A 10,399-nucleotide genomic window follows, 5' to 3' on the forward strand; every position below is an offset into this window, starting at 1 on the left:
TTGTAGTAGATTATGCTTAATATAAAAGTAGTTAATTAATTTATTAACTTCTAAACTGCCTTCTTCTACTTTTATACTTTGCCTAATATCTTATTAGGCTTAAGCTCTATGCTAACGCATATTACTCTACTATATACCTTTTCTACCTATAAGAGCTTAGCTTTCTTAAGCTTACTTTCTATAGTTTACTCTTTACTTCTATTTTATTATAAGCTTATTATAAGTATAGAACTAGGCCTAATAACTCTAACCTATTAAACCTAATATAGTAGATTACTATTCTTCTATAATCTTCTCTTTGCTTCTGCGCTCCTATAAGCTTAATACTAGTATAGAAGCTAGACTTAATAAACTCTAACTTATTAAACCCTAATATAGTAGATTACTATCTTTAAGTTTAAATTACTCCTATTACTTAAAGGATAGAGCTACTTTAGCAGTAGGCTTTCTTACTTTCTAATAGTAGAATTCTATTATAGATAATAGCATATAAGATACCTAAGGCTGCGTAGACTATATAATACCTAATTGCTAGAATAATATAGACTATGCTCTGCCTAGCGCCTTTGCTATAAGCTTCTATTAAGAATAACTATAGTTATAGCTACTAAGCTAATTACTAGAATAACGCAGACTATACTCTACTTAATATCTTTACTATTAGCTTCTATTAGAGATAACTATAGTTATAACTACTAACCTAATTACTAAGATAATATAGACTATACTCTGCCTAACGCCTCTTCTTTTATAATAATAGCAAACTCTTAGTAAGCTTCTCTAATAGTTAATAGAGTCTACTAAGTAGAACTAAGAATAAAGAACCTAAGCTACTCTTCTAATTAAAGTAAGAATTCTTCTAGCTTCTACTAAGTATACTTAAGTAAAACTTAGATTAATTTATATAAAGCGCTAGTGCCTCTATTATTTTTTTCTATGCTATAGTAAGAACTTACTTTAAAAGAAATGCCTATTATGCTCTAATACCTGCTTTAGATTTCTAGCTCTAAGAGCTAGAGGTACTCTATTTACTCTATAACGTTCGCATTAGTAAGCTTAGGTTCTAAAAAAGAATATACTAGATATATTTATTCTATTTATCTTAATAAATCTTATAGTAACTCTAATACTAAACTAAGCCTAATAGGCGTTTAGCAAACTTAGTATTAAAGTTTTCTCTTACTTATAACGTAGATAGCAACGTAGCTATAAAGTAAAGTTAGTTAATAAGTAGTACGCTAGGCTGCTGCAAATGCTTTCTAGAACTATAAAATACTAAGCTTTTACTATATTCTCTATTCTTTATACTTCTTACTTTACTATCTTCTTTCTTAGTTCTCTTCTTCTTTCTAGTATCTTTCTATATACTATTAGAACTATAGCTTATATTAACTACTTCTATAGATCTATCTCTACTTATTCTAGCTGCAGTAGTTAAGAATTTAGTAGTAGTAGTAGTAGTAAGAGACTTTTTTCTAGTAGCTAAAGTTCTTAGCTTCTAGTATTACTAACTAAGAAGCGCGCTCTGCTTATAGTTTGCGTAGTACTTAAAGCTAGTAAGTTTTTTTTTCTTTTTTCTATTAAAATTAAGTTAACTAATATTTTTATAGTTACTTATCTTCTTAATTAGCCTTCTTAGCGCTAATCTTACTAATAATATTACTACTATTCTAGCTAATTTACTTAAGTAAGGCTAAATTCTTTCTTAGTTTCTTAATAATATTAGGCGCGCCTACTTATACTAGCGTAATAATACTCTAACTAATACTAATTACTTTTACTTAATTATCTATAGAGATTCTAATAATAATATGCTAACTTTCTTTTATTATCTTTACTATAGAGATTACTCTTATATTCTTAAGAGCTAGGCTCTCTTAGTATTTTCTACTTAGTAAAACTTTAAGTAGTTCTACTATTACGCTATTAATTATAGTATTAAGAGTAGCAGTACTATTAGCTCTAATAGTACTTACTTAGTTACTTTACTACTCTGCTACGCTAATAGTGCTATATACTTCTTCTATTAAGGCAATATTAATAACAATAACTATACTTATAACTACTGCTTATATAATAATAAATAATATACTTAGTTTACTAGCGCTAATAATTAGTTAATGCTTTTAAGTTACTATCTAGGTTACTAGATTATAAATTAGAGTAATTATTTCTTTTATAGGGTCTAATAATTTATTAAGAGTAGCTTTTACTAACTTTTCTTTTTCTAGAGCTTACTTATACTATTACTGCTAGTTAAGCTGCCTAAGTTAGCTTTACTTCTAAGATTATAAATTTTAAATCTAGACGCACGCTATATTACTAGAACTTTCTATCTAATACTCTAAATTCTATATACTCTATTTATAGTATTCTAGTAAATTTACTTACTTCTTATTATTATAGCGCGCTTTATTCTAGCTCTAATATACTAGAGAGGTTAGCTATCTACTAGAGTTAGGTATTAGAAGGTAGCTGCTCTATAGTTTTAGATTCTTCTTTAGTAGAGTATATATTAGCTTATAAGTTAATTTAGTCTAGCTATATTATTAAGTCTAGTTTAGAATCTCTAAGTTCTCTAATAGCTTTTTTAGATCTTAGTTTACTTATAGTAATAAGCTCTTCTTTTTATAATTCTTTTTATAGTTAACTTTCTTTGCTTAAGCAGTTCTCTTCTTATAGCACGCTTTCTAATTCTCTATTAAGCTTAGCTATATGCTCTTCTTTAGTAGAATTCTCTTCTTATAGTCTTAAAGATACTAGTAATAGTAGTAGTATAAGTAGCTTTACTTAGCTTACTATATTTTTGCTAGATACTATTGCTAAAGCTACTTAAGATAGAACTAGTTCTACTACTTAAGAAGTAGTAGCTTTTTAGAATAGATCTCTCTAGTAGCTTAGTTACTAGCTATCTACTAGATTTCTAGTAAGCTATTATTAGTAAGGCTCTAGTAATTCTTCTTATCTTTCTACTTCTAGCAGTTCTAGAGATACTTAGGTATCTTATTATAGCAGTATTAGTAGTTCTAGTAGTTCTTTAGATAAGCATAGTTATAATAGCTCTAATAGCTACTCTTAAGAGAGCTCTAGTAGTAGTAGTAGTAGCAGCCTAAGTAGTAGTTAGTAATAGTATTTTATAGCCTTTTTTACTAGATTTCTTTTAATCTTTCTGTATATTATTAAGCTTAATAGTATAGCTTTTTCTTATATCTTTTTTCTTTTTTCTCTCTGCCTCTTATAATATATAAAATAAAACTTATAATTCTTATAAAAATAATTTCTAAACTCTATAGTAATTTCTTTATTTATTTATTAAGCTTATTTTCTTTATATGCTAATATATAGGCTTTATAATAAAGCGTTAGAAGATATATTTAATAAGCTAGATTCTATATAGCAATTAATGCTGTAGTAGCTTCTTTTTCTTCTATTAAGCGTATTTTTTATTTTCTTCTTTTCTTTACTCTTTTGCCTTTAACTATTCTATAGTTAAAAGTTATTTAGATTATCTATCTTATCTCTATACTATTCTTATTCTATATTATCTATAGCTTTATATAGAATCTAAACTTAGACTTATTATGCTAAAGCTTAGTTTAATAGCGTATAGACTTTCTTATACTCTTCTTCTAACTAGCCTTTCTTTGCGTTGCTAGCATTTATTTAAGTCTAGTATCTCTGTATTATTATCTAATACTATTTCTATATCTAATAATAAACGCTAATAAAACTTATATAGTTAGTTACTAGTATAAGTTACTTTTAGTAGCGCCGCTATCTAGTTCCTTAAGAATATATATTACTTTTTTAGAGATACCTCTTAATGCAGAAAGGCTTCTTTCTAGTAAGATTCTAGTTTTTATAATCTGCTTATATTAAGGTCTTAAATAACGTCTCTAACTAAGACTAGGTCTCTATAAGTTATTAGATCTGCGCGCAGTATAGCTTTATTATTAAACTATTCTTTTCTCTCTTTTCTAAGTTGCATAGTTTAATCTACTACTTTCTTTAGTTAGTTATCTCTATATTTAAACTATTTTGCCTATAACGCAAGCAGTATTGCTATATTCTATACTTAGTTCTAAAAAAGTATTTGCTATATATAAATACTAAGTTCTACTAGAAGTATATATTCTTACCTAGTAATAAGAAATATTAGAGTCTTACTAGTAGAGCGTTTAACTATTACTTAGTCTGCCTATAGTATAAGGTGTAAGTTTATAACCTAGTTCTCCTTTATCTTATATAAGGCTTCTATAAGTTCTTTATAGCTATGCTTAATAAGCTCTTAGGCATGCAGGTTAAACGCGCTTACTATAACTATTATAGTACTATATAGTATTACTAGATCTTTTATAAGTCTCTTATTTTCTAAGCCTCTATCTACTAAAAGCTTTATTAGAACTCTCTAATAAGTAAAGATTACCTCTTCTAGAAACCTAGAGACTTATAAAGAGCTATTTTCTAAGAGTGCTTTAGCTTTAATGTATCTAGAGAGGTAGTTTCTTATAACTACTAGAAACTTCTTTCTAGTAAGGCTATTAGGTATATATACTATATCTATAGTTATCTATGCCTATATAATATTAGAGCTTTATATAGAGTATAGTTCTTTATTAAAGCGTTATATGCTATAAATCTAGCATTTCTAGTATATTTTAATATATTATTTTATAGCTTTAAATATATTATTCTAGAAGTATTATATCTATATCTTTCTCTAAGTACCTTCTCTTTCTTAATAACCTAATACCTTATAGAGTTATTAGAGAATTTCTAATTATTAGAAAGAAACGTCTATAACTCTTCTTAATAGACGTCTAGGTTCTGCTTTAGCCTATAGAATGCCTTCTTTTACGTAAAATTTATATACTTATCTTTAAAGATTTCTTATGCCTTTTTAGTTAAGCTAAGTAGAGTTCTGCATTATAACTAGCTATTAGATAATATTTTAAAAATATATTATTTCTAAGATATTAAGAACTAAGAGATTAAAAGCTTATAACTATATGCTATAGATAAGCCTTAAAGCTATCTATTAGATCTCTTTAGTTTAGTATTATTAATCTTAGCTATTTATTAATAAATTCTTTAATATTCTCTTCTAGGTTTTCTAGTAGCATCTATTCTAGTTCTTCTAGCTTATATAAGAGCGTATCTGCAACTATATTCTTCTTACTTTTAATATAGTATACTTTAAATTCTTATATATTAAGCAACGCTAGCTATTATGTTACTAGTGCACCTAGAAGGTTAGTAGCGCTCTAATTTAGCTAGTCTATAAGAGTTCTTATATCTATCTTAACTATAAAGTAAACTCTATAAATCTAAAGGTAGAACTTTTTTAGTATAAGAAGTATTACTTTATATTTATACTTACCTAAGTTCTAATACCTTTCTATAGCTAACTATACTCTAGACTTAAATTATACTAGTCTTTTATTCTCTTAGAGATCTTCTTATTATAATACTACTCTCTATTCTTTCTTACTTCTATCTACTAAGATAATAATAGAGTATATTAGCTTACTATAGTTAATAGAAACTAGTGCTAGCGTACTTATTAAGTATTATTTTAAGCATTCTATTACATTACTAGCCTTAATAGTCTATTTAAATACTACTTTCTTTCTTAAAAGGTTAAAGAGTAGAGCTGCTTTTTAGGCAAAATCTATAATCTAGATATAGTAGTAGATACAGACACTAAGGAATATTTATATATTCTTTAGATAAGTATATGCTACGCTATTAAGCGATTTTAGTAATCTTCTTTAGCGCTAGATATCTGCCTTACTTATCTATAATATATCTAATAATCTCTATACTATTATAGCACTAATTGCTTTTAAAACTAGATACTATTGCTTCTGCTAGTTTAAGATTGCATAAGATATAGTTAATATTAATAATATACTCTCTAATAAACTATTAAATGCCTAGCTCTATAAGTTTCTCTCTATAGTTAGTTTTTAGGCCTTTAATAGCAATATTATCTATATATAGTATATAATAGTATAGAATTAAGTTCTAAAGGATCTTTATTACTACCTGCATAAACTTAGCTACTAAGTTAGTAGTCTCTATAAGCAGTATATATTACTAGACTAAACTATAGCTAGAAGTAAAGAAAGCAGTTATTAGGCATAATTCTAGATATAATATAACTTAGTTATACTCTAAGAAGAAGTTAATAAGAGAGACTACTTAGTAGCTTATAAATTTTTTAGAAAACTTATTAGTATTTAGTAGCATATTAGCGTCTCTTACTATAACTTAATTAATCTTTTAGGTATTATTAATAAGATAGTAACTTTAATTCTTCTTCTTAATAAAAAACTAGAAGTTACTATATAGGCTTTTACTATACTTAAGCACTTCTTAGTTAAGTTACTACTAGATTATATTATTTACTTCTACTCTAAATCTCTTTAGAACTAAAAAATTACTTTTTTTCTAAGCATTATAAAGCATAGTATTAATGCATACTAAAAGATAGATATCTTTATAGATTCTTTCTAATTCTATAAAGTTAAAGCTAAGCGCTGCTTCTTAATAGAAGAAGACTTTCTATAATATAAGCTTTTCTTATAGCTATAGCTATTTAGCAATTTTTATCTTCTCTAGCTTTTTATTAGTAACTCTAGTTCTAACTAGAAATAAAGTAGTTCTATCTCTAATATATTATTAAAAGCTTTTTTAGCTTTAGTCTATATTTAGCTTCTATCTTTCTACTGCTTACGCTTACTAATCTATTCTCTCTTTTATAGCATAAGGTATAAAGTCTAATTTGCTAATAAGCTAGACCTTCTTATCTTTTATTTTATATATTATAGTAACTTTAAATCTAATATAGTCTTAGAACGCTTATGCCTTAATTTCTACTTATGCCTGCTTCTTCTTAAAGTATTTTTAAGAGTCTATGCAATAGGCGTATGCAAGTTCTTATAGAATTTCTTTAACTTCTTAGTCTAATAATAAAGAGATATTAATAATAAGCAGGCCTTTCTAGTTATAAATAATAATTTCTTCTACTCTTCTACGCCTAATAGTTCTATAGTTATTATATCTAATAAAGTTACTTTTAGTTAATATTAGAAGCAAATTACTTCTTAATGCTTATTAGAGCAAAGCAAAGGCTAATATATTATTAGAGCTTATTCTACTATTATCTTACGTAATCTAGCTACTTATAATACTTAAAGCTTCTCTTTGCATCTTAAAGGCACTATTACTGCTTCTCTTCTTAGGCGTTAGCTACTACTAATTCTCTAGCTTCTATAAGTCTTTATCTTTTTCTATTAGAGTGCTAGGCCTATACTCTAGACTCTACTAGCTTTTAGCTATACTAATATTCTAGCAATAATACTAAAGGTATTATTAGTAGCTCTAATAAAGATTATATATATAAATTAGTCTTCTAAGAATACTATGCATTTTATTCTTCTATCTGCACTATATTTAAATATTATTTAGGTATTTACTAAGTAGAGGTTCTTAAGAATAACTAGATTAGAGAGCGTTTTTAGAATAAAGAAGTTAGTAGAAATAATAATATTTCTAATAAATACTAGAGCTTGCTATACTATGCTTATAAATAATTTAAATAAGCTATTAGCTGCTTGCATTCTTAAATTACTTATTTTTTATAGTATTAAGATAACTACTAGTTCTGCTGCTTAGGCTGTCTTTAGGCGCATTATATTAAGTTCTGCTTCTAAGTTAAGTAGCACTAAGAGTTATACTTTATAGATTATTATTAGAGCCTATAGATAGTTATAATAGACGTGCTTAAAGCTATAGTTTTTATTATACTCTCTCTATTCTAAAGTTATTCTTAGTTAGTTATTATTATTAGAAGATGCTAGAAAGAAGTTCTAGTAATAGTATTCTCTTAAGAACTCTAGTACTATAAGGTAAGAATTATTACTTCTACTTTCTGCTTAAGTAATAAAGCTTTCTAAAGCTTCTACTTCTATATACTTAGAGTAAGTAATAGCTATATTACTAACATTTATGCTATTATTCTATAGGCTTAGCCTAATAGAACTTTAGCATACTATTTTAGGCCTAAGAAAGGCTTCTAGGATATTCGCTTATATAATAAGCTTTGCCCTAGTTATTTCTAGAGTTCTAGAGCTATAGCTAAACAGATCCTTAAGCAGTACTAATACTGCTATATTAAGAACTTAGTATACTATCTAGTCTAGGTCTAATAGAAGCGACTCTAGAACCTTATATTTTCTTAGAGCTATTTTTAGCTCTATCTTCTTGCAGTTGCCTTTTATTATTATCTATATCTATATCTTTATTAAAAGATACTACTTTTAGGCAAATTTAGTTAGTATTATAGCTTTTATTATTTCTTACTATAGAGGTATATAACGTAACTAGCTTAAGCGCTACTATTCTAGAATTATAATTAGATATTGCTAGATTAGTAAAGAATGCGCTTATAACTATTACTAGAGTAAGTAGCACTTCTTTAGCTCTAATAACTATGCTAGTAAGTTTTAAGTACTATATATACTTCTCTTTTTCTATAACTTCTAAATTTTAAGAGCTATTCTATTTTATAATTATTATGTTATTAGATAGCTCTATTTATTCTTAGATTTGCCTAATATAAGAGTTTATTATTATAACTAGGTTAACTACTAGTTTACTACTTTATTTTAGCTAAGTCTTAATTTCTTTAATAATAGTTCTAATAATATGCGTTTTAGAGACGTTTCTAACTTCTTCTTTAAGTTATTCTTTATTTCTCTAACTAATATAACTTTATAAGTTTAAGTAGATTTATTAGTTCTAGATAAGCTTATCTCTTATTTTGCAAAAGCGTACTAAATAGCCTAACTCTCTATAAGTATAATAAGCTTAAGAGCCTTACTAATTACTATAGTTCTATATCTAAGAACTCTATTAGAACTCTATCTAGATTTATTAATAGCTAGAATCTAAGAGTATAGTACGTAGAGGCTGCTAAAAGTTTTAGCTATCTAGTACTTAGTTCTATGCTTATGCAGAAAGAGCGCTAACTTTTATAAGAGTAAGCTTAATAGCTTCTTAAATATCTATATAGCTAAGAAGTTCTATTTCTCTAGGTTCTTAAAGAGTAGTTAATAAGTTTACTTTACTAAGCTTAATTCTAGTAAATTTCTTAATTAGATTATTTACTTTACTCTAAGTAAGTTTATAGCTTAGTAGCATCTATAACTCTTATTCTTCTTAGAGTTATTAGTTTGCTTTAAGCTAGCACGTTAGGAAAAGTGAAAAGTGTCTAGTTAGTAGTGTTGCTGCAATTTGCTGTTAATTTAACAGATATGACGATTTAACAAAGTCGCTCTAGTTACTTTTTTCTAACGTTAGGTCGACGTTAGAATAGTCTAGTTACTGTCCTCTACTATTTAGCACTGTGTAGCTATATTGCTTAACTGTGCTTAGTTATTAGACTTAGCATACTAAATATTCTGTATACTCTGTAAAGAGCAGAAGAGGTAGACTACGTTAGTTGCGCATGTTTTATAGGCAGTCTAAGTCCTCTGTGCAAATATAGCTGCAGCTATTAGGCTTACTCTGTCTGTAATCTAGTGCTATTAGAGATAGAGTCTTGTATCTGCAACTATGTGCGAGCTAGTTCTGCATAGTTAGTAACTGTGCGAGATAGTATTGTTACTCTAGAAACTATAGCAGACTTAATGCATTTTAGAAACATAATTATATAGCTATTAATTGCTAATTTGCTCTGCATTATCTATTTAACTATTACATAGTACTATATAGGTTAGAGCAGTTTATCTCTTCTTTGTATCTTTTTACTAGAGCGTTGCAGTCTTCTAGCTCTAATTCTTATTTATCTTTTATTAGCGCTAGAGCGTATATAATGCAATTATCTATTGTATATTTCTCTGCTAATATAGCAAACTCGTCTTACGTGCTGTCTGTTATAATGCTCTAACTTTTCTCTTTATTCTAAAACTATACTTGCTCGTCGTTGTTATGTGTTATACTTTCTATAAAGTCGTTAGCTCTACAAAACTCTCTAAGCAATATATTATGTATTTTCTCTAATAATTTGCGCAGTCGCACTCTAGTCTCTTTCTATTATCTGTTAGCTTTTGCTCTTATATTATATTAGGCATCTTGCCTCTACTCTCGTTAGCCTCTATATCTTTCTTATTGCTGTAACTAGTTCTGCACTTATCTATAGTAAGGATGTTATCTTCTCGTTTCTCTACGCAATTATAGTCTTCTATTAATATATTATATTGTTGCTGCTTATTATCTGTATATTTTATAAGAATGTTATTAACGTTGTTGTTATAATAGTCGTCTGGCATAGTAATATTAGATCTAGAGTTTTTAATATAGTTCGCGTGTATAGCTATTTGTTATTTTAAAG

The sequence above is a fragment of the Parastagonospora nodorum genome, assembly GCF_000146915.1.
Source record: "Parastagonospora nodorum SN15 chromosome Unknown scaffold_8, whole genome shotgun sequence".
Lineage (NCBI taxonomy): Eukaryota > Fungi > Ascomycota > Dothideomycetes > Pleosporales > Phaeosphaeriaceae > Parastagonospora > Parastagonospora nodorum.